This window comes from Miscanthus floridulus, chromosome 1 (assembly GCF_019320115.1).
Source record: "Miscanthus floridulus cultivar M001 chromosome 1, ASM1932011v1, whole genome shotgun sequence".
Classification (NCBI taxonomy): Eukaryota; Viridiplantae; Streptophyta; class Magnoliopsida; order Poales; family Poaceae; genus Miscanthus; species Miscanthus floridulus.
In genome coordinates this window covers 65373099-65397052 of record NC_089580.1, presented here as the reverse complement: position 1 = coordinate 65397052, position 23954 = coordinate 65373099, and the positions used below count along the sequence as shown (strand labels likewise).

Below are 23954 nucleotides of genomic sequence, written 5' to 3'. Positions count from 1 at the left end.
CCGAGCAGGCCGAAAAGAGAGGGAGAAGAAAATTCCTTTTTCTTTTTCTTTCTAAATTCCAAAGCTATTTCCAATGAATTTTGAATCAGTTTGAATTTTTAGTTCAAAACCACTCAATGCAAAAACTCCAATGCACCAGCATGTATGCAAAAACATGTGTCTAGTCTTATAGTTAATTTTAATTCCATAATAATTATTAATTTCCTATATTTGAATGCACATATATTTGCATAACTAAATCAATTTAATCTATTTTTGAAAAGAGGCAAAATTTAGGGTGTTACACACAGATCGTTCAGACTTGAGTGAAGTGATCCAAAGGCAAAAGATTAATTTGTAATGAGATTATATTTCTGTATCCTCAGTATCTCGATAGGGACAGCCATCACAACTTGATCAATGTCAAATCCAGTTAGGTTCTTGATCACTTCGAATTATTGAGATTTATTAGCTGATGCTCGTTGCTGCACTTCAACTCCATGGACAAGTGCCTTGCTGATGCCAGCCATGGTCTTTGCATTCTCATTTTCAAATTCTAAAAATTTTGCAAGTGAGTTAGATATGCCATCAGCCCTGTCTCAACACCATCAGCATCTGGATATACCCTCTTACACCCTTGCTTACGACGGGTTGTTGTCATCATCTTTTGTTTGTCCATCACCCCCTGCAACAGGTTGATAAGTTTGATGTGCTTCTTCTGTAGTGGGTTCACCTTCGGGCATTTCTTGCTCTCCAGGACCTTTAGCATTCGCTCCTTGGGCTAAATCACTACCATAAACATCACATAGCTTCTCAAAGTTCACCATAGGTTTCATGTACAAAGCAGCTGCTCCATCCCGAGACTACAAAAGAAGTGCATGTTCATGAAAATAAAATAATAACAGACACAATGTTTATTTGGTGATTAAATATTGAGAGAATTCTTTATTTGGCACCGAAACAAATCGCTCTTTCGTATTTGGCACTGGAAATTTTGAATTTTCTTATCTAGCATCAACTTGAAAATTCCTTCCGTATATGGCACTTCCGTCCATTTGAGGTCTCTCTCCGTTAGTTGACTAGGAAGACCATGTCAGCTTTTCATTAGAAGTACCAAAATGCCCATGTTTATTTTGGTCGAGCGCAGGTCGTCGGTCGTGCGTGCGTCCATCTCGCCGAGTCTCTCCTTTATGGCGTCGTTCCTCTTCCCCTTCTGAAAACCAGAGACACAAACCCTAAACCCTAGAGAGAATGGAGGCCAGAGGAGATGAGGATGGGAAAAAGGAGGCGCCGGCCGCCGGTGCCCAGGAACTCACGGGGCGGGTCCCCCAGCTCAAGGCGCGGCGCGGGTCTGGCGGGGAACGCGGTGGCGGGGCGGGCTCGCCGGCCGGCTCTGGCCCCATCTTGCGGCGCGTGGTGCACGGGGGGGGCCTCGCCTGGCGGCATTGGCTACAGCTCGCGGCGCGGCGGGGCGGCCTCGCCCGACGGCGCGGGGTGCAGGCCACGGCGCTCCAGACGCGGCCGGGCGAGCTCGCCCACCGGAGCACCGGCCAGACCACGCGGCGGACTAGGCGTGGCGGCCTCCCCAAGCAGCAATCCCAGTGGCGCAACGGCCGACTCGTCCAACGACGCGGGAGGCGGCCGCTGTCACCACCACGCGGCTTGCGATGCCGGAGCCCGTCGTGGAGAAGGCTCCACTGCCACCGAAGAGTGAGTACTGCGGCTCTTCCTTTCATCGATTTCGTACGTTTTGGAATGGAAGCGCTAATTGTTGTTCTTTGAATTGTGATTGTATGGTATTTGTAGAACTATTGCTGTTAGATTGTTAGAACAAAATTGCATACTGTTATTCTAGCTATTTCTTAAGTTTACTTAACAAATCGATAATCTTTGTTTAAGAATGGGACATATGTGTTCATAATCTTGTGTCAGGTTTAGGATGTCCATCTAAACACCTCATTGAGATAATCCTTTGGGATCCCTAATCCTTTTGTCAGCCTATTCAATGTCTCTGTATGCTTGCTTTGGTGTTTTGATTTCTGGATCTAAATAACCATGTGAAATGTGCTGAAATTTGCTTGGTGATAATGTTACCATTGGTGCTGAAATAGCACCCATATTTTGAGTATTTGGAGCATTTTAAAAATGTAAACTGCTGAAATTACCATGGGATTTCATTGAACTGAGGCCATCATGATTTTGATTTTCAAAGTGGCCTTAGTATGCAGAACATGGTTTGAGTTCGCGATTGAGACTAGACATATTGTGGTTGAAGAGATTAGAAAGGAGCAGCACATTGAGAAGGCGCTGAATGAAGAGGCCAACATTGAGGATGTCGATACAGACGACGAGTTGAATGAAGCAGAGGAGTATGAGGCATAGAAAAACAGAGAAATAGCAAGAATTAAGAGGGACAGAGAGGAAAGGGATGCGAGGTTGAAGGAGAAGGAGGAGATCGAGAAGGTCAGGAATATGACCGAGGAGGAGCGTCGGGAATGGGAGCGGAAGAATCCGAAGCCACTTCGTCAGACAACGAAACAGAAGTGGAAATTCATGCAGAAGTATTACCACAAAGGTGCTTTCTTCCAGGAAGGTGTTGATGATGTTATCCAGTCAGCTGGTAAAGATGATATCTACAGCCGCGATTTCTCTGAACCCACTGGTGAAGATAAGATGGATAAGAGCATCCTGCCCAAGGTCATGCAAGTTAAACATTTCGGGCGCAGTGGCAGAACAAAATGGACACATCTTGTTAATGAGGACACTACAGATTAGAATGCACCGTAAGTACATATGTCTGTTGCATCGTTATCTACTCTCGTGATATTATTCAGTTGGCTTGTTTAGTATTCTTGCAAGTGCTTTCATTTCTAATTTCCTAGTGAAATTTTGATGGGCTGAAAGCTAATTATTTTGGATGCTTTTTATTAGGAAGTCCAATGGAGGCCCCCTGACATAACTATTGTACCTTTTGAGACAGAATTTGACTGCAGTTCTTTGATATGCTAATTCGTCAAAACCTCAAAGCTTAGTACATATCTATCAATTGAATTGCTTCGAACATTTGCTGTATGTTGGTCTTTTATAACAGGAAAAAATCTGTACTGGACTAATAATTTCTTAATGATTTTTTCAGATGGTCAACAAATGGGCCTCTGCGAGCAAAGTAAATGCAAAAATGGCTGGCATGAATGCCCCTATTGCTAAACCAAAGGGAAGTAAGAAGCTGAAGGACTGGGATACAAAATGAGATGCCAGGTGAGCTGGCATGAATGCCCCTATTGCTAAACCAAAGGGAAGTAAGAAGCTGAAGGACTGGGATACAAAATGAGATGCCAGGTGAGCTGGCATTGTCTAAGCCTTATTGCCATACAAGCACTACTGCCAACAAGTGCAAACAATGCTTATGCAGATGCTTTCTTTTCATTTTGACTGCATAAACCATGTGACCTTATGTGCTATAATGTGTTAAAGTGTCCCACTAGTATGATGTAATGATCCATGAATGATCATTAATATTGCTTTCGTTGATGTTTTATCAGAAGCGTATCCCATGTGTATTTTTCCTCGAACAGCGCTGGAGAGGTGTATGTCATTTTCATTAAGAAGAAAGAGTACCCCTATGTATGAATCTTCATGTGTTTATGTTTATGAACCTGGTAATGTATGCATATTTATGAACCCGGACATGTGAAATGTAATGTGATTCTCTATGTAGATATGCTGACAATGTGGTCAAATTTGTGAAGCTTGTGCATCAAGTATATTTGTCATATTTGTGCTTTCCTTATTTGACATTATGTCCATTTATTCTTTACCTATCTGGCACTATATGTTGCTGGTACATAGAAGGGCATATATGTCATTTTAGGTGGCACTTAACACCGTTACTGCATCAAATGGACGGAAGTGCCATATACGGAAGGAATTTTCAAATTGATGCTAGATAAGGAAGTTCAAAATTTCCAGTGCCAAATACGGAAGAGTGATTTGTTTCGGTGCCAAATAAAGAATTCTCTCTTAAATATTTGTAGAAATAGCATACCTTTGCCCAGCCCATGTATGTTTCTCTATCCCCAGTTACCATCTTATTCTCATCATCCCCCATCCAAAACCGCTGCCAGTTTGTTGAATTTTCAGAATGTATGAAAGCTGCCTCTTTAGAATCTTCACTTTAGACTTGATATGAGATCAGCTCTCAGGTCTTCTCAGATAGCCAGACTTGTGACCAGTATCTACTTTCCAAGCAGAATCATTCATGTCATACAAAATATCAATTAGCAATTTTTCCTCCTCTGCTGTCCATGTTCTCTTGTCTGTCTTCTTGGCTATTGTTTTAACCTCTCTTACCTTGTTACTCTGCTAGTTAATTCAAATTGGTTGTTTGGTCAGCGTGCCATAGCTGTGAACAAAATTAGAGTGCAATTTGATTTGGATTAGTATTTTATACTGAAATACATCTACCCATGCGCATATATGTACAAACAATGGGACACAGAGCAAGCAATCAGATCACGACAACAGGGATGACACATATGCACTCAAGAAATAAAAATGCATACCAAAATATAGTGTTATACATTCTGTTCAGGTTTACGTTGACTAGTTGGACCAACACTTGGATTGGCAGAACCATCCTTCGCACTATGAGGTTCATGTATAGCTCAATGGAGCCACTTCTCGTTGCATACGTCAGCATTGTTGCAACAGATTGGTCGTTATGAATATGATCAAGACCATTTTCAAGGTCAAGGCCGGGGATTGCATAAAAAAATTCATCTCCATTCTGTAACCCTACTTCTTTTCCCAAATCTACTATGTCAAAAAATGATGTTCTCTTACTATCAATTTTTCTAAAAATGCTCACTTTGCCACCATAGTAAGAAAGTGGCCCTTCTTTTGAAAATGAACCACCATGATGAATTTTAACCGTGATGAAATCACCCTCCATCCTGTGTAGAAGAACTGAGAAAACAAACTAAAAGATGGAAATTGACAAATTAAAAGATATAAGAAATAAAAGATTAAATAAGCTATTAAAATTGACAAATTAAAATTAAATAAGCCCAGTACATATTAAAATTTAACCATGTGAAATTAAATAAGCCCAGTACATATTTAGTAACAATGTGAAATTGACAAATTAAAAGATATAAGAAATAAAAGATTTTATACTGATATGAAGATGACTTTGTAGAAGAACTGAGAAAACAAACTTTAACCATGAGCATCATAGCAGATAAAAAATGTTGACCAATAGCACAGATGGAAGCAGAACAATACAAATAATCAAGCAGTTCTTAAGGAGATCAATCTAGAAAGGTGTAAATTAAATAAAGTAATCCATTTAGATTAAAGAAACGAAAAGAACATGTGCATCTCCTCCCTACATAGCTCCCATCGTTTTTATGGCCTTCATCTCCATCTCATCAAGTATTCTTTGCCTTTGCTTTCATGGCTTCCTAAACTTTCCTTTGATGCTCCAAAACAACAGCTTCAAGTTTTTGGCTTGGAGATGATTAAAAGCATTAAGTACGAGTTGCCAACCTCATTCTAATTATCTAATCAACTCATAAAATGAAGCCTAATAACTTGATGTTCTTAAGAACTATCTTCTCCCATTGTCTCTTTATATGAACTCTAGATAGCCCTGAAGCCCTCTAATGGAAGTCACCATAAGGAGCATTGCCATCAAAAGTAAGATGAAAAAAAATACAGCTGACTATCTGAACTGTCACAGCAGAAGTAAATAGTATTCATAGAGAGAGGCAAGTAGTTTCAGTGTTGTAGTGGCTTCTCTGTCAAATTAACAAGAAGGTATTCTAATTCCTCCCTTAACCTGTCTTCTGAACAGTACAAGACTTGTTTTTTTCTAGGCATTAAGTTTTCGGATGTCAAAAAGGAAAAAGAAGAATATCAAATTCAGTTGCAGACCTCTTTAGACTTAACAGCTCAATGTAGCAAAAATAAATACCGAGATATATCCCTCTGTTCTGCTGCAAAGACATATCAGTGTCCTTTTGTATTGCCAGAACATGGAATGTTGATTATTTTCCAATGTCTACCTCGCCATTTTTCTACAAAAACTTAGAGAGAATATATGAAGGTGTATGTTTGAAAGAAAGCAAGATGAACTGAATATTTTAGACATGCAATTGATCAAAGAGAGAAAGAATGCTACAACAAATTGTGATGTTGTTTGGTTCAGACCCTGGACAACTTGGCTGGGCCTTTTAGTTGCTTGTGAATGATCAAAAAATTGCCTGGTCAGGCAGACTCTGATTTCAGGCAATGTTTGGTTGAAGCCCTGCAATATCATCATGCTTGTGTGAATGACAGGGGCAGGCAGTGGTTTGGTTGTTGATTTTCTTGCGAGTCCCAGTAAAGAACATAAGCATGGGGCATTATGTATATAAGAGAAGTCCTCAAATATATGTTTGTCAATTGTGTAGTCCAGTCATTCTATCTTAAAGGAAATAATATCAGCATGGTTTGCAGTCTCATGAGAGAGGAGTATAGGACTGATTTATTTATAAAAATTCTAGGATGTTGATAACACCAGCATACTAACAACATCAAATTGTGATGGCGAAGCATACCGCCACAGGAAGGATTCAAACTCTTTCATGGATCTAATCTAATAAGTAATATCAAACAGCTGCATGAATGAATTAGAGAAGCAGAGCAAGCAACTGTACCCAAAAAAAATGTTAATTTACTTGTATAAGAAAACAAAGTTATTTATTACCAAGTTGTTTTGTAACCTACCACATAACCAAGCTAGAATGTTGGGTACAAAAGCATTTGCCAATCCACCTCTCATGCAATCGAAACTGAAAACGTGAGTCGATATATCCGAGATAAACATGCAGATGTGCATACAGCCGTTCTCCTCTGTCTTCATTACACATGCATTTCTTTCTCTCTTGTAACACCCTAGGTGTTTGGCTCCCACAAAAGTGCATTTCATTTCATAAACATATGCATCATCTATCTCATCATGCCATTGTACTGAAACATGCATATGCAACATTCGCAATTATGTTTGTTTCATACTTGAATTGCTTGTGAATGGTGGTAGTGAAACATGTGAATGCAACATGAGTTTCTCATACCTTGAAACATGGCAACATGGTAGTAATATGACAAGTTTAAAATTACAACAAAGTCATGAAACATGTGAAACATGGAATTGCAACATTAGAGTGAAATTGATTGTTTTGTTGCTTCATCACATGTGATCAGTAGAAGTTGGTGTAGCACTTGTGTAGAGTGGTTAATTATGGTCTAATACACCTTAACTACACTTAGGGTAATTGATGGGACATTGTTCATGTGGATCAAAATGACAAAAATGCCCTCTAGTGGAGGTTTGACTTAGAATGACCTATAAAGTGCCACTGTTTGACTGATTCAAAAGACCAACCTAGAGATCTTGCATGGCTGTGCACTCTTTACCAAAGTTGTAGCCAATTTATCAAGGAACAAAAGTCTCAATATGACCATCTCATGAAAATGGCTAGAACATGTTCAAACAAGGCCCACAAGTCATATTTCCCTGCTGATTTCATACTTAGAAAAATTTTCTAAGTCATGAATACCATTCCTGTTGGATCGAGCCAACTTTGGCTTGATACAACTCAGGATCCAGGAAGAATTAGCTGTTGATTTCTAAATCAAAGTTGTAGCTCTACCATAGCTCTACAACTTTTATATACATTACTTCCACTAACTCGTCACGGTTTAAGAGATCCAACACTGTTAACTTCGCCTGTCAGTCGTCGTCATGGAACACTGAATCAAAGTTTCAGAAAACCTTCAGTGAGCGCCGTGGCCGACCGTTTCAGAGTCCGACCACCGCGTGGCGTGCATGCTCTGCCAGTGCCTCCACGTCGCGTGTCCGTGCTCCAGATGAAAGCCAGCGCCTCACCACTCGCTCTTCATCTAGCCAGTTCACTCTCTGCCATCGTCTTCCACGCGAGCGCGGCGACCGGGAAGCTGTGGCCGCCGCGAGCCAAACCCCCTCAACCGAGCGCCTTTGTCCGATTCCTCTGAGCCACCGCACCACCGTGAGCTCCTCCACGTCCGCGACCACACCGTCATCTCGTTTTCGCCTCAGGTAGAGCTCACCGTGAGCGCGGCTCCACCGGGTCGCCATGACCGCCGCCGGCCGAGCTCGCACATGGCTGTGCCGCTCGAGCCTCTTACCGTCCCCTCTTTCCCTTGCGCTGGGTCCAGTGAGTGATGCTGATGCTCGTAGGGTAGGCCACTAGGGTCGTGACGCCGTCACCTCGCCGGAGCCGGCCAACCCGTGGCCGTGCGCCGCCATGGCCGTCGCCATTTCCTCTAGCTGCTGTAATAGCTGAAATTGATGGTACCACTAGGTGCGCACGGGTGAGGCGAACACGTTGGCACCGATGGCCTCGCCGGAACTGCCACCGGCGACGAGTTACACCGTCGTCCCTTCTTCCTCCCCTGTCTGTCTCACTGACTCGCGGGACCCGCTCGTCAGTCGCCGAGCTGAGGCGGGAGCCGGCGTGGGCCGCGCTGGCGTATGCGGGCGCGTGCGTCGCGGGCCGCCGAGTCTGTCCGGGCCGGCCCAGTAGATCATTAGGGTTTCCATTTTTGTTTTGTTTTATTCTTTTTGACAGATTTGTGTACATATTCAAAAATGTGTATCTCTTAGTTGGTAGATCCAAATGATGTGGTTCCAATTTTGTTGAGTTCCTGGTAATGTCTAGTTTACATTAAAAATATAATTTGCGCCTTGTTCTGTTATGAAAAATAGAGTTGCTAATTATCTCTTTTAATCATGTGGGAAATATGGGTAATTATATCTTTTTCTGTGTAGCTCCAAATGGCATGAAATTTTTATGGTGTACTGCTCATATCATGAATAACTTGTAGTTAAATTTTCATACATTTTGGACACTGTATGTAGGAGTTAGGAAATTCTCTTGTTTGCATGGATGGATCTTGTGTGAATTTTCATAATTTTTCTATAGATCCAGTAAAAGTAAAATTTGGTGAGTGCTATTCTTATGCTAGAATGATACTAGAAAAAATGAGAAATCTGTTGCTTGACACTTTTCAATAGGGTTTCCTAATTATGCTAGAAATAGACCTGCTATCTGTTATTTTTGATACAGCAAGTTCTGCTTGCCCAATTGCTTTGAAATTTTTATGGTAGTCTATGTGAAGCATGAGATAGCTACTGTAATTTTTGTAGATTTTTCTGAACAGTTTTACTATATATTGCTTTAATCACCTAATTAACTAAATAAATTAGAAAAGGACATTAAATAATTTATTTAGAGGTTGGCACTATACTTTCTGATGTTCCTCTGGTATGTGCAACAAGTTGGTAAACTTGGTTTGGTCCAATTATGCTTTTGCATCATCACTAAATATTTAATTTGGTAAACCTGTCATTTCGGGACAGATTCTATGTTTACCTTAATTCGATTTGGTTAACGTAAGAATCATGCTTTGATGTTTATAAATGATTTGTAGAGAATTTCATAAGCTTTCCAGAATGTCCTCTTGCAAGTCATTTGAATTTATAGAACTCTTGTTGTGATTAAATTAAGGAACTGCTCGTTTGCATATGAAACCTTAACTGTGGATTTAAGTATGCCTTTCCTATTCCTAAGCTTGTGGTAATGTTCCTAGGTGTTAGGTCTTTAACTGAAGATGAGCATCTTTATCTTAGGTTATGCAAGTTAGGTAAGTTGATTTTGTTCTTCAAGTTAAGTTAGATACATGTTTCAAAGTGATTTGAATAGAGCTATTCTTAATCGGTAAACGAGTGTCCAGTGATGTTTTCGTTAAACACTTACTGTGATTCATTCATCATGAGCATCATGTCATTCCTTATGCATCCATGATATTTATCTTGTGCATCGGCATACAATAGGTGTACCGGAAGGAGTGACACTGCTAGAATTCGAGGAACCGAGCGAGCAGCAGCAGCCAACACCGGAGGTTCAGGAGGTGCAGCCCTCGGGAGAAGTGCCAGACAAGGTCGCCGTTGAGTGCCCGGATCACCGTCCGTGCAACTTTGTGAAAGGCAAGCCCCGGAGCATATTAAGCCTCCTAATTTCCGAAATACAGTTAAAGTATTATTGTTACATATATATTGTTGCATTAAGTTTAGGTGTTGGATGCAAACACTTGCTGCATTGGTTATCCAATCCTTGTCCAGATATTGATACCCTGAATCCTATGTAGCTCAGGTTCGTGTAGTGCTTAGCCCTGCTTAAAGGCGGTAGAAGTCAGGTGATTTCTTATCACCTGCGAGATATAGGAATATACATATGGCACGGTTGGCTATATTTGCTATCGTGGAAAAGAACCTGTCTTAATTTGAATTGAAGACCGGGCGGAGGCTTGCCGGTTTGCAGTGACTCCGTCTGTGTCGCTTAAGGACTGAATCTTGGAGCCTTTCCTGTTCACGTTGAACGCATGCCTCTCTCTTAGTTGGCCGGGTCTGAAGACCGACTACGAAGCCGAGTAGCTCACCTCAGGCCGGGAGTCGATAAGTATAAAGTACGCCTCGGAAGGGAGCCGTAGGCGTGAGTCCAAGGGCAGGTGATTTAAAAGTCCTGATCGTCCTGGCAGAAGGGTAATCCCTGAGAGTGCTGGCGCTGATCGAACCCGCGAATTTGGTTCCTGAGTTGTCCCAAAGGTGACCCACGGCTACCCTTGCAAAGTATGCCAGGGTGAGAGTTAGAAATACCCCCTCAGCTGAGTTGTAATTCGATTCGAGTCGCCGTCTCTCCCGGTTAGTGAAAACTTGATGGGCTTATCTCCAAAGTAGATACACTAAATAACATAATGGTTCAGAAATGATGATATGATTATGACAGTCTGATTATACCTGCTATGGTTAATATTGTTTGCTCACTTAGTACAGGTGCAAATCTAGTGGACAGGTAATTGATGATAAACTTGATGCGAAGTTTGAATTGGTTACTATATTCATAAGCTCTTTTATGCAACTGTGTCCAGCTAGCCCACCTCATAAGCCTTGCATGACCCTTGGTGTCTTTTATTTCTGGTTTTGACGGGTAAGTCTAGCTGAGTACCTTCTCGTACTCAGGGTTTATCTCCCACCTGTTGTAGATGACCAGTTCTACTTTGGTTGTTGCAAGTATTGCCTTCTCCCGGCTGGGGATGAAGACTAGACCGTTGGGCGCGGTCTCTCCTAGTTCTCGTACCTGAAGATGTTTTTGTGGGACATGACTAAGATCTGGCAATGTATTTGAAACTATGAAGTTATGTACTAAACTATGTTGCTTCCGCAAATTTGAATTTGGTTTGTAATATTTTATTTGAACTCTGATGGATGTAATCTGAATGCTACTTGTGAAATGTTGTAACGAATGATGTGTTGTGTTGAATCACTACGGTCTTGGTTTCTATGTTGAGAGTTGGTTGAAATCCTTTGTGATTTCCGGACTACCGGGATTATGGGAGCTTAAGTACAGGAATTTGATCACTTTGGTGATTGTTTTTGTACTTACGTTCTTATAATTTGGTCGGTTCTGTTACATCTCTCTTCAAGACATCAATGGCAGCACCGGCTAAAACGCATCGATGCCTGCATATTGAATACCCTCTCTCTTACGCATTGATGCCTGCATATTGAATACCCTCTCTCTTGTACTCATATTTTGATTGGTGATTAACAAAGCTGGTTCCTTCATTAATAAATTTTTGGATACATCTCGAGATGATTCATTACCTGTTTGTTGTCATCACTAATTTACCCGGTGTATATAAAATCTGTATTGAGCCATTTTTCAGTGTTAACAATCATATTGTGTGTTTTGGATTCATGTTTCTATAACTTGTTATAAATGAGGATCATGATAAATAAAAGTCTGCAAAATTGAATCAAAGAGTAAACGCTAAGGGACTGAACCTTACAACTGAACGATGACTGAATCAAAGACATTGTATTTTGTTACATCTATGGACTGAAAACATGAACAAAATCCCTACTCCTAAAAAGAGTGAAAGAGTCGTCAGATTAGGACTGGAGCTGGGCAGCTGGCTGCCCCTGGACCCTGGCAAACAACTACCCATTGTCCAACAAAAGTGTGGTGAGTGCTGATTGGCTGATTGCAATGGTAAAACAAGTGTGCTGCCACTGAAGTCTTGGATACCCAATTGTCCTTGTAAAATTATTGTGGAACAGGGGAATGAATAACAGGGGCTCCACAGATGCATTATGTTTGCCATATGAACAGCAATCAAAGTTGAAATTAAAAATGGCACAAATTAATTACACACATAAGATGGTTCTTACCTTTCCGTAATGCAGATTCGTGATGTGCTGCTGAAGTGGTGAGGCAATCAAGACAGCGGCACATTGTTCAGGGCTAAGTGATTGGCTGCCGGTCCCGTCTACTTCCTTGCAGACCTTGCTCCTGATTCTGCAGCCTGCAGGCAACCGAGGCATCCTTCGTTCGGTACTGATGTAGGGGCGCCGGCACCGCGACATCCGCTGCACCAACCGTCCAGCCCCGCCCCCATCAGATCGGGGCGCTGAGCCACCGGATGGTGGCGCTAGGCCGCCGGGCCGCCGAAGCGAGGAGCCTAACTGCGGACGCGACGCCGGCGGCCGGGCGAGCGTCCCCGCTGCAGCGGCCGAGCGCGACGACGGCGCCCGTGGAGGCGGCGGCGGCGTTGAACAGCGCCGCGCACGCGTCCTCGTTGCAGCAGCTTTTTCTAATGATGAAGTTGTCAGCGTTATTTATCAACCAATTATACCCAAGTTTAAAGAGGTTTATAGATGCAGATGTGGTGTACGAATCTCAAAGAACATTCAAACTGCCTCCGCGATGTAATTTTAGAATAGTAGACAAAAAATATAAATATTTATAATATTAAATAAATACAATTAAATTAATTACGAAATGTATTTTTATAATAAATTGATTTGAAGCCATAAATTTAAATACTGTTTAGTTATTGAGGTTTGTTACTAATATTAGGAGAACTAATTAATTGTGTTTAAGGGCAGCTTAGTACTTTTCCTCCTGTACATGATAACTCCCTGAATCCCTGAGGCAGGCTTCGACGACGTTTCGCGAGTGTCGGCGGCCGCCGCCCCGAGCTACCGAGTAGCACCTCTGCCAGGTGCAAGCCGCCGCCCCGCCTGGAGCCTGGTTGTCGAGCGCCCGAGCCCGAGCGACACCCTCTCAGGCCGCCTGCCCCACATGGCCGCCACCGCCGCCCCCCCCACCTAGAGCGCCAAGGTGCAGAGCAGCCAGAACTGCGAAGTTCCCGATTGCTCCACCGTCTACGCTCCCTCAAAGCTCTGCTTGCTTCTGGTTTGGTTTCATTTGAGATTGAGGTGCCGTGATTTGCTGTCATGTCTTTCATGGATTCTACAGATCTATCTTGCTTTGTGATTGAGTCTCTCAAAATGAATGAATTTGCTTCTAGCGTTTGATACTGAACCAAGGATACGTGAACCAATTTGCTATACTGGATCAAAGATACGTGAGCGTTGATTTCTGCTGAGTGGAATTTTTTCTATCTACCTCACGAGCTTCCCAGCTGGCTAGAGCCAATTACCAAGCCGAGACCGGCGTGCCGCCGCCCAACGCCAGCCTGCTGCCGCTCCTCCTGCAGTGGAGGTCCACGATTGGACGGCTCGAGTTGCTTGGACTACTCAGCCATGGCTGGCGCACGCCTACTCGAGCTGGCGTTGGCCACGGCGCGACGGCAGGGTGTCGTCGGGCGACCGTGGCGTAAGGCTGGCGCGGGCGCGCGGCGGCCGTGGCAAGGGTTGGCGATGGGCAGCCGTGGGGCGGCGGCGGCGGCGGACGAGCGGCCTGGTGGGCGAGGGAGATGACGAGGAGCTGCTGAGATTGTGAAAGTGCTACGGTACCCTTCGAAATTAAATTCGAATCTGGTTGCTATGTATTTTAGGTTCCATTGGTTCTCCATATTTTATAACCATTAGATCTATTCGGATGAATGGCTCTAGCTTTTTTTCGAGCACTATAAAATTTCTCTTAGACCTTGTTTAGATCGCGGTTAGAAATCAGTATTGAGCACTGTAGCATTTCGTTTGTATTTGACAATTATTATCCAATCATGGCTTAACTAGGCTTAAAAGATTCGTCTCGTAATTTACAATCAAACTGTGTAATTAGTTATTTTTTTATCTACATTTAATACTCCATACATGTGTTAAAGATTTGATATGATGAAGAGAGAATGAAAAAACTTAGAATCTAAACAAGCCCCTGGTTATTTTATAGAGACAGAGGATGCCCGAGGCACCGAAACATTCGGCGGTTAAGATACTATACTACTACTACTAGAACGGTACGCGCGTGCAGTGGGTCTTCGTGCCTGGTATATAGTACTGTATATATTTGTGTGGTTTAAATGTACAGCAAAACGTTGAATAGAGTGAAGTGTGGTACTCTATAGCAAGTATTCACAGTTTGTAGGATACTATTCATTAACTTACACATATGTAAATGTAATTGAGTCAAGTGTTGCTCTATGACAACTCAAATGTACTTTAGCCAAGTCAGATGTCTACTAACATTACTGCTGCACAAATGTACATCCTTTCACAGGAGAAGAGAAATAAGATCGTAAACATGTATACCAAGAGATGACATAAAAGTACAACTACTTGGCAGGCTGTGGATTGAATAAAAACACATACTGAATTCTGGCACCTCATCTTCAAATTAGGGCTGCAAGAGTTGAATCACAACTATTTCATCACCTTTGTGCTTTTTGGAGTGTTCACTTCTGCAAGCTCCTTTGTCCAACTGCATATTTAGATACACTTCACTTGAGAATAGGCTTTTAAGACAATAAAACTGCAAGGGGAGGAGGCGGCCACCAGCCACAAATGCAAGGAAATGCAAGGAAATGAACAATAGCAAGTCACAAATGCAAGAGGTGCAACAAGAAGCATACCTTGGGAACCGTCCGCCGTGGCGACCGCGCACCCGGGCCGCGAGGTGAAGAAGTTGTCCTCGCACACCGCCGGTTGCGCTGATGCGGAGGCCGTGAGGGCGGGAAGGAGGAGGAGGGCGAGGGCGAGGAGGCCGCGGCACCGCACCAACCGCATGCCGTGCGTGTACAACGCCGGCCTCAGCCGCTCGCAGATTGCCTCCAGCATCCGCTCGTCCATCTCGTCGAACAGGGGCACACTCCGGACAAGGTTCAGGCAGCGGTGTTGCTTGATGTCCATGAGGAGGTCCTGGAGCAGGGCCTCCTCATCAAGGCCGCGTGTGGCCACCACCCACTGGTACTGGCAGTGGCGGATTCAACGGTAGGGGGGGGGGGCTCGAGCCCCCCTACCGATGCCGGAGCAGTGGAGCCCCCTAAATTTCTACCGATGCCGGAGCAGTGGAGCCCCCTGAATTTTTAGGTAAAATTCTATCGTGTAAGTGGGGCTAAGACTTAAGACCGAGCAGCAGTCGGAGGTAGAAGACGACTATGTTGCTGTCGCACTTTTGTTTAGCCCTCCCTAAAAATTTTCGTGGATCCGCCGCTGGGTACCGGTGGTACCTCCGGACGCACTGCTTCAGCGGTGGGGATTTGGCGGTGGTGCATCCACCGCTCGATGTCCGTCCGCTTCGTCCGCCACTCCTCCAGCCGCACCATCGTTGCTTGGAGATAAGACTGTTGTTATTCATCGACCACGCAGAACCAAGACATATCAGATGATCATTCACACAGATCCTTAGTCGCCACGGATTTTAGCCTCTGCAGACTTATTTGCATGTTGCCGATGAGGAGACCAAACAGCACCAACCCAAGAACGCCGATGACGATTGCGAAGGTTATTTCGCCGATGAACAAGCTCGTCGACAGATTCTGTCCTAAAGCTGCTCTCCATTTATTTATTGAAACACAAGTTAGAAGTAAATTAATTAATCTCAGCTTAAAAGTTTGCATGATCGAAACATCTAACTGCCCACCTCATGTTCTTGAGTCCCCACCAGAAGCAGTAAGTACTTGTGGGTGAAGGACGACGACGTGAGCTTGGCTTGCAGCGCCTACGCGTAGATGCCGAATGGGTAGAACCCGTTGCCCGGCGCGCACAGGCTTGTGATGTTGCTCAGCTCATACCAGATCGTCCGGTTGCTGCTCAACGCCTTGCAGTCAAAGAACATGGTCTGGCACGTCGGGCTCTCCAGCAGGCACGCCTCCTGCCTCTGCACTGAGAAGAGATACCACAGCGCTCCCAGCACCTGTACATAATCGTCCGGTTCCGTCGTCCAAAAAGAAAAGAAAATAAAAATCAGCATATCTATCTATCAATGGCGGATCAAGGATGAAAATCTAAGGGGCTTTAAGTTCACGGGGACAAAGGCATCAAGATCAGCTCAACGCTCTAGCATCGTCTTCAACCTCAGCTCAACACTCAAGCTCCTCCTTTTCATACTCCAATGACAAAAAAATTTAGAGAGGATTAAGGGGGCTCCACAGGCTCAGCCACGGTAGGGGGCTCGAGCCCCCCTCCCCCCGCCCCGGTGGCACCGCAAAAGAAATCTGAAAGGATGAATCCAGAGATATATAGAGGCGATGGAATTGAAGTACGTACGTGGCTTGCGAGCATGTAGAGGATCAGGTTGTACACGGCGCAGTACCACGCCGTCTCCGCCATGACGATCTGGCTTGAGAGCGGACAGCCGCGGGAGGTACTGGAAGATGATGCTGATCAAGCGGATGCTCTTCCTGTTCGCCGTCCGTCGGCTCCTCATTCAGCTTTGGTATGACGATCCAGATCACGAACTGCATGCATGACAAACCAAACCGATGGATAGTATAGCTTGGTTCAGTTCTTGCAACAGACAGACATCAATGGCGGCTAGCTGCCTGGACTGACCAACCTGCGGCAGGGGCAGCGCGGAGACGAGGTCGAACCAGAACGTCCGGCCAAGGTACCGCGTGGCGATCTTGTAGGGCTGGATGAGGATGGCGAGCTCGCCTTGCCCGAACGCGCAACGATGGCACGATATATGAAGGCGGTGCGGAAGCGCAGGGGCGGATATGCCACCGGGGCTGGGGGGCTCGAGCCCCCCAGCCGTGGCTGAGCCTGTGGAGCCCCCCTCAGCCTCCTAAATTTTTCTGCCATTGAAGGATGGAAAGGAGGAGCTTGAGCGTTGAGCTGAGGTTGAAGACAATGATAGAGCGTTGAGCTGAGCTTAATGCCTTCGTCCCCGTGTGAAAAAACCTCCTAAATTTTCATCCTACATCCGCCACTGCGGAAGCGGAACAGGATGTGGGCGGCGTAGAAGAGGTCCAGCAGCGAGCGGATCATGGAGAGCGTGAGCGCCAGCGAGTACCTGAACTCGATGCACACGTTGTTCCGCTGCGTGGCCGTCAGGTACAGGAACAGCGGGTCCACGAACAGCGACAGCAGGCAGGCGGACAGGAAGATCTTGTTCCACAGGCGGAGAGGGGAGAGGGGAGAGGTGGAGTGGAGGGAACCTGCGGTATTTATAGAGCAACATCTCCTCTATTGCATGCTTCCTTCCGATTCCTCCCTGGTGCGTTCAGCGTGATTAACACATATTTTGCCTTGTGATTTGTCTTCCGATTCCTCCCTGGAAGCCAATTTGCCTTGTGATTTGTGAGGACTGTGACATGACAAGCACATATTTTCAGCAAGGTTACTTGTGTCACTTCTCTGAACCCTCCTTCCTTGTGTTACTGTGTTGCCAACTATTCTTTGCTAGTCCTATTTAATGTATTTGTGGATCAGCTCCTGCATGTATGGTGTTTTGCCTTAGTCCCTTATTGCAATCAGTTATCAGATACTCCCTCTGTCCAAAAAAAGAGTTATTCTAGCTTCAAAAAAATCAGCAACTTTTAACTTTGACCAAATATATTTAATAAAATATTAATATTTATGGTACATAATTAGTATCATTAGGTAGATCGTTGAATATACTTTCATAATAAACTTATTTGGAGATATAAATATTGCACGTATTTTCTACGAACCTAGTCAAAGTTGAGAAAGTTTGACTAGCACGATTCACATAGCGACTCTATTTTTGAGACGGAGGGAGTAGGTAGCAGTAGTTCCGAAGATTAGTAGAAAATGCAATCTCTGTCTGTTTCTTCAGAAAGTTCAGAGTTTTTCTGTTTTAGTGCAGTTCCGCTGTTCCAGTGAAGCAGCATTGCATCTTTCTGTGTTGTGTCACTTTCATAATAGTAAATATTTTAGTCAAGCAATCGTTCACAAATATTTGAAGAATTAATTCATTTCCTATTGTATGAACAAGTGCACTTGCAGCAGTTCTAAATTCCTGGAATTTGCAAGCTTCCTTATTAGCTCTGTTCTCTAGTTTCTCTGTGTTGCTTTTCAAGCTTCCTTATTAGCTCTGTTCTCTAGTTTCTCTGTGTTGCTAGCAGTCAGATTGCCACCGCAGATATGGAGCCAATTAATCTTTTGCCTTGTACTTTTGTTTCAGGTGATGCAGGGAAAAAAAACTTCAATGGTAGTAGAGGGAGATATGCTGCTGTTGGAGTTGTCTCCAAATTTATCTATTATTGTCAAATACTTGACTGTCTTTTGCTTGGATGTTTTATGTCAAAGAAATTATTCATTGATGGAACTACTAGTAGACTTCAAATTATACCTCCGTAGCAGACTTAGCTATCAAAGTTATCTATTACGGTCCAATACTTGGGTTTGTATATCTGGTGTGTGCTGTTTTTACTTGGATGGTCAGTGTTGAATCAATGATTCTAGTTCACCTATAAATATTTCATGAATGTGTAATATGTTCAGCCATGCGCATGCATGTTAATTTCTCTATTTTCTATGTGAAATTCTGCTCTCGTGTTTTCTTTTTTAATTTCAAAGCAGGGTTTTTAGAATTACAGATGTTGGATTTTCTTTTCTGATATTTTCTTTCTTTGGTTATTTTTTTATTTTTCTGGACCTTTTTTATATTGATTTTTACTCACTCTTTTGTTAAGTATTTTATTTTTCTAGTAGTCTTTGAACTCAATAAGCTTAAGTTTGAATTTTTTTTATTTCTCACATGCATACATAACATATTTGTAGTTCTGTACACATTTGATAATCCATCATGCATACCGTGACGATGCGCCAAGGCTCTGGCCGCTGGAGCAGCTGGGAACCACCGGTCCACCCCAAAGCTCACACGTGGTTGTCAAATCGTGCGTGTATTGGGTGGATGGCGTGGATTCATCCAATACACGGGTGGGACTATTCACACTTGTATAATATACACGGACAGCCAAACGAGGCCTCAATCAACATCAACTCATGTCTCCCACTGGTGTCACAGCATCTTAGGCGGTCCATCGGTCCCTAGCGCTGGCTAGCTTGCCGAAACGGGCAAGGCATTGCGAGGTGCTTGCTTCGTCCTTCCTTTCTCTCAGCGCCCTTTTGCGTGGATCGATCATCGACGCATCTCCATATATATCCATCGCTGCGCTGCCACAGCGACACGTATGTATGATCGAGTTCGACACTCGCGAGTCCTTTCTTTTTCTTCTGCTTTGCGGTTTGCATGCAGCTGTGCAGAGACACAGCTTTTCTTTTTGCCGTAGCTGCAGTGGCGCCACATGCGCATGCAGTGTCCACTAGAGGTGGATCAGTCTGCGGTCTGCGGAAGTGCGGATGGTACGTGTCCAAGCAGGGCCGGGGAGGTTCATATGAATGTTCTCTACAGTACTTCTGTGAGAGCAGCAGGTGATTATCGATTGCTCCATAGTAGACCTTAGCAACTACTCTACTCCCTCGGTAAACAAAAAAAAAATGCAATTCTCAGGTTTTAACGAGACAAACAATTCGAGATTTGAGATAAATAATTTAAACATTGACTAAAGTTATATGAAATAGTATTAACATTTATAATATAAAATAAGTATTATTAGATTAATTATGAAATATATATTAACGTTACATTTTGCATAAAGTAACGTTATATTTTGGCTTTGTCGAAAAAAAATATTGTATACATTTTGGCTTTGTCAAAAAAAAAAATGTATACATTTTAGGGGCGAAGCTTCGTGGATGCTCACCGCTTTCCGGTTTGGGCAAAGATGCCAGGGCTACTGCCTTTTCAGCCGGCCTCGCCCAATTCATACAACGTCAGCTCGTGACGCGACCATCACTCACGTACCCACTGCTGGTTCTTGTCGCTCGCCCCTTTTATTTGCCTTAATTTGTTTCCTGCTTCGTTCTTTCTTTTCATCGTCAACAAAGAGTCAAAGATACTGGGTAATATTTGCATATGGGCCCTCCACCGTCTATATCTTTCACTGTCCTATATAGCCTCCTCCGCTGCGTACTAATATACGGCCAGACCCTGTATGGTAGCCTATAGGAGTATAAAGTAATTGGAGTTTTAATATGTTGCTGGTGCTGCGATGTTTGAAAACGGAAACGTATAGTAGGTTTTTTCTACCGTTTCAAGCTAGTCAATAATGCGCGGTAACAATGGCGATCGATCTATCGCTGTTAAATTAAGTAGCCAACCGGATCATGAGGATTAATTTTGCATACGATTTCATCAGTAACCTAATGATGATGGACGAGGACGCACCACCACTTTGTGTGACACTAACTAGCTAGAACACTGACTACCGGTGGTCTTATTCTAGTATTTAGTGCGCTCTTCGTCTCTCTCTCTCTCTCTCTGAGGACGTAGTATAGCACAGCACGCACACCTGGGCTATACTTTGACCAAAAAGTGTCTAACCAATGTTTAAAATGTGTCTGACCAAAAAGTAGCTGTTCGGCTGATGGTTTCTGCGGCTGATACTGATTTGTTATGAGAGAAAAACACTGTACCATGGCTTATGCTCTGTCTCGCCACCCCAGCCGATGCTCTGTCTACCCAAAGTTCCTCTTCGGCCGATACTCCATGATCCAGCCGATAACGTCAGTAAAGGTTACATGCATTAGTAAAAATCTACAAGGTGTGGAAGACGAGATATATAGAGAGAGAGAGAGATGTCGTCGAATTGATCCGTGAATCATCTGTCATAACCGCTCTCACTGTCCTTTTCGACAGTATGCAAGCCACGGCTCCACGACCACGAGTGATTCGTCCTCTGGAACACCTGGCCTTTGCATTTGGCTCTATATGATATGGCCACGGCATCCCGCAGCGTAAGCGTAACAATGACAAAGCGCACCTAGCTAGTACCACATCCGCTCGGGCGATCGATCGGCGCTGGGCGCGGTACGTAGGTGATATATGTACGCGGCACGTACGTACGTACATACAGTGCCAGTGCGTGATACGTAGTACGTCGTAGCTAGCACTGACATATTGCCAAACTTACGAGAATCAGGAAGGAATCTCTGGTGGTGTCGCGTCGCGAGCCAAATCTCGGCACGGCCGTCCCATCTCATAGCGTGGACCCCACGGGAACGAACGCCGCATTTGTCGATCGCCGCTCGCTGTCTTTAATCTCTGATGGCGCAATTTTGGAACGAACGCCGCATTTTTTGCCGCGCCAAGCCCTGCTCTGCGCTGAACATCCTCCGCGCTCGTGCTCACATCCCACCATGGATGCCTCCGCTCACGCTCCTCCAACTCCCTAGCCGCGCCACTCCAAGATCTCGTGTCGGCTGCCGCCACGAGCGACGCGCCGTGTGGGGTGACTGGACGAGCGCCATGGCCACGCGTCGCTGGGCAGCCATGGCGGCCACGGCGCCTCGCCCCCACCGGCGAGCGCCATGCCGGGCCACCGGGGCATCGGCTGCGTGCAGACATACTTGGCCATTCGGGCCGCCCGACCCGGCCTGGCACGGGTCCGTGCCAGGCACGGCACGGTAGAGCACGACGGGCCACCAGGCCGTGCTGCCTGAAAGCTCTAGTTTGGTTTTGGTTAATTGATGAAACCCTAAGTGCTAACTTAGTTTATCAAAGTGATTATGAGATAGGTAGCACTACTCCAAGTGATGAAGCAATGACGAAGATCATGACGATTGTGATGGCATGGTGATGATCAAATGCTTAAACTTGAAAAAGAAGAAAGAGAAAAACAAAAGGCTCAAAGCAAAGGTAAAATTGTAGGAGCCATTTTATTTTAGTGATCGAGACACTTAGCGAGTGTGATCACATTTAGGATTGATAGTCGTACTATTAAGAGGGGTGGACTCGTATCGAAATGCGGTTATCAAAGTACCACTAGATGCTTTAACTCATTGCATATACATTTAGGATCTAGTGGAGTGCTAACACCCTTGACAAAGTTTGTGAAAATATGCTAACACATGTGCACAAGGTGATACACTTGGTGGTTGGCAAATTTGAGCAAGGGTAAAAAAGATAGAGTTGAAAAGGAGTTAGTCGCGCTGGTTACAGAGTGACCGGACGCGTCCGGTATAATTACCGGACATGTCCGGTATTTGGCGACGAACTCAGCGACCGGACGCGTCCGGTCGCCACACCGGACACGTCCGGTGTGAATCAGCAAACACGGTGCTCGGCAGATCAGTTGATCGGACGCTGGTAGTGTCGGTCCGGTGTGACCGGACGCGTCCGGTCCTCCGTGGGTGCTTACTGTACTCGACCGGACGCTGAGGCTCAACGTCCGGTCAGTTTTTAACTGACATGTCCGATCGGCCCTGGAGGCTTACTGGACTCGACCGAACGCAGCGGCTCAGCGTCCGGTCATTTGTGTTTGTGCGTCCGGTATGAGCGTCCGGTCGTCGGTAGAATGGGTAGCAACGGCTAGGTTGGTTTGAACTGGACACATGACAGTCTGGGAGCTACCGGACACGTCCGGTAGGCTGACCGGACACGTCCGGTATTTATGGTCGGAGCGTCCGGTGCTGCGTCCGGTGCATTCTGACCGGAGCGTCCGGTCGATGCGCAGTCAGCCAAATATTTGAGCCAACGGCTCTATTTCGTGGGGGCTTCTATTTAAGCCCCATGGCCGGCTCAAGCTCACTCTCTTGCATATTTTCATTGACATAGCAACCTTGTGAGCTTAGCCAAAGCCCTCCCACTCATCTCCATCATTGATCCATCATCTTTATGAGATTAGGAGAGAATCCAAGTGCATTGCTTGAGTGATTGCATCTAGAGGCACTTGGTATTCGTGTTGCGCTGCAAATTTCGCTTGTTACTCTTGGTGGTTGTCACCACCTAGATGGCTCGGTGCAGCGGTGGAGGATCGGCACGAGTTGGTGATTATTTGTGGCCGTCTCCGGTGATTGTGAGGGGAGTTGTACCTTCTCCGGTGGAGTGCCGAAAGGTAACTATAGTAAATTGCTCGTGTCATTGAGTTACCTCACTTATGGGTAGGTTCTTGTGGTGTCCAATCGCGTGGATGAGGTTTGTGCAATATCTCTTAGCCACCGAACCACCAAGTGTTGGTCGACACAACGGGGACTAGCGTGTTGGCAAGCACGTGAACTTCGGGAGAAAAATCGGTTGTCTCTTGCCATTTGTTATTCTCCCGGTGATTGGTTTCATATTCATCTTGTGATTGGTTCATTCCTCTACACGGCGGTATAACCATCCTACTCACTCGTTTATATTCTTGCAAACTAGTTGTAGCAAGCTCTTTAGTGTAATTAGATTTGAGAGCTTGCTTTGCTATTTAAGTTTGATTAGTGGAGCTCTTTAGAGTAGGAAGATTGAGAGCTCTTAGTGAGTAGTATCATAGCAAGTTGTGTGTTTAGCTATCATTGCAATTAGAATTGTTGGATAGGTGGCTTGCAACCCTTGTAGAGTTAGAGCAAGTTTGTATTTCGCTATTTATCATACTAATCAAATTGCTCTAGTTCATTTGTAGATTTTTAAATAAGCTATTCACGCCCCCTCTCTAGCCATATTAGAACCTTTCAAGTGGTATTGGAGCCGTGGTCACCGTTTGATTAAAGGCTTAACAACATCGGTGTTGAATTATGATTCAAGTTGTGTTCAACCATGTGGGGGGCAAACCACTGTTCTTTGATGGCACATGCTATGATTATT

The 23954-nt window shown here is 44.6% G+C and overlaps 1 long non-coding RNA gene and 2 pseudogenes across 1 annotated transcript; 1 reads left to right on the top strand and 2 right to left on the bottom strand.

Annotated features, from left to right (window-relative positions):
- Nucleotides 1–317: 317 nt before the first annotated feature.
- On the bottom strand, nucleotides 318–12720 carry LOC136485777 (uncharacterized). The gene is made up of 3 exons (XR_010766545.1): nucleotides 12293–12720; nucleotides 4025–4381; nucleotides 318–842 (listed from the first exon to the last, which is right to left on the bottom strand). It is a non-coding gene; the product is annotated as an uncharacterized lncRNA (long non-coding RNA).
- On the top strand, nucleotides 1382–3229 carry LOC136485766 (uncharacterized; annotated as a pseudogene).
- A 2040-nt stretch (nucleotides 12721–14760) lies between the features above and the next one.
- LOC136458093 (putative cyclic nucleotide-gated ion channel 15) lies at nucleotides 14761–21750 on the bottom strand (annotated as a pseudogene).
- Between the last annotated feature and the right edge of the window lie 2204 nt (nucleotides 21751–23954).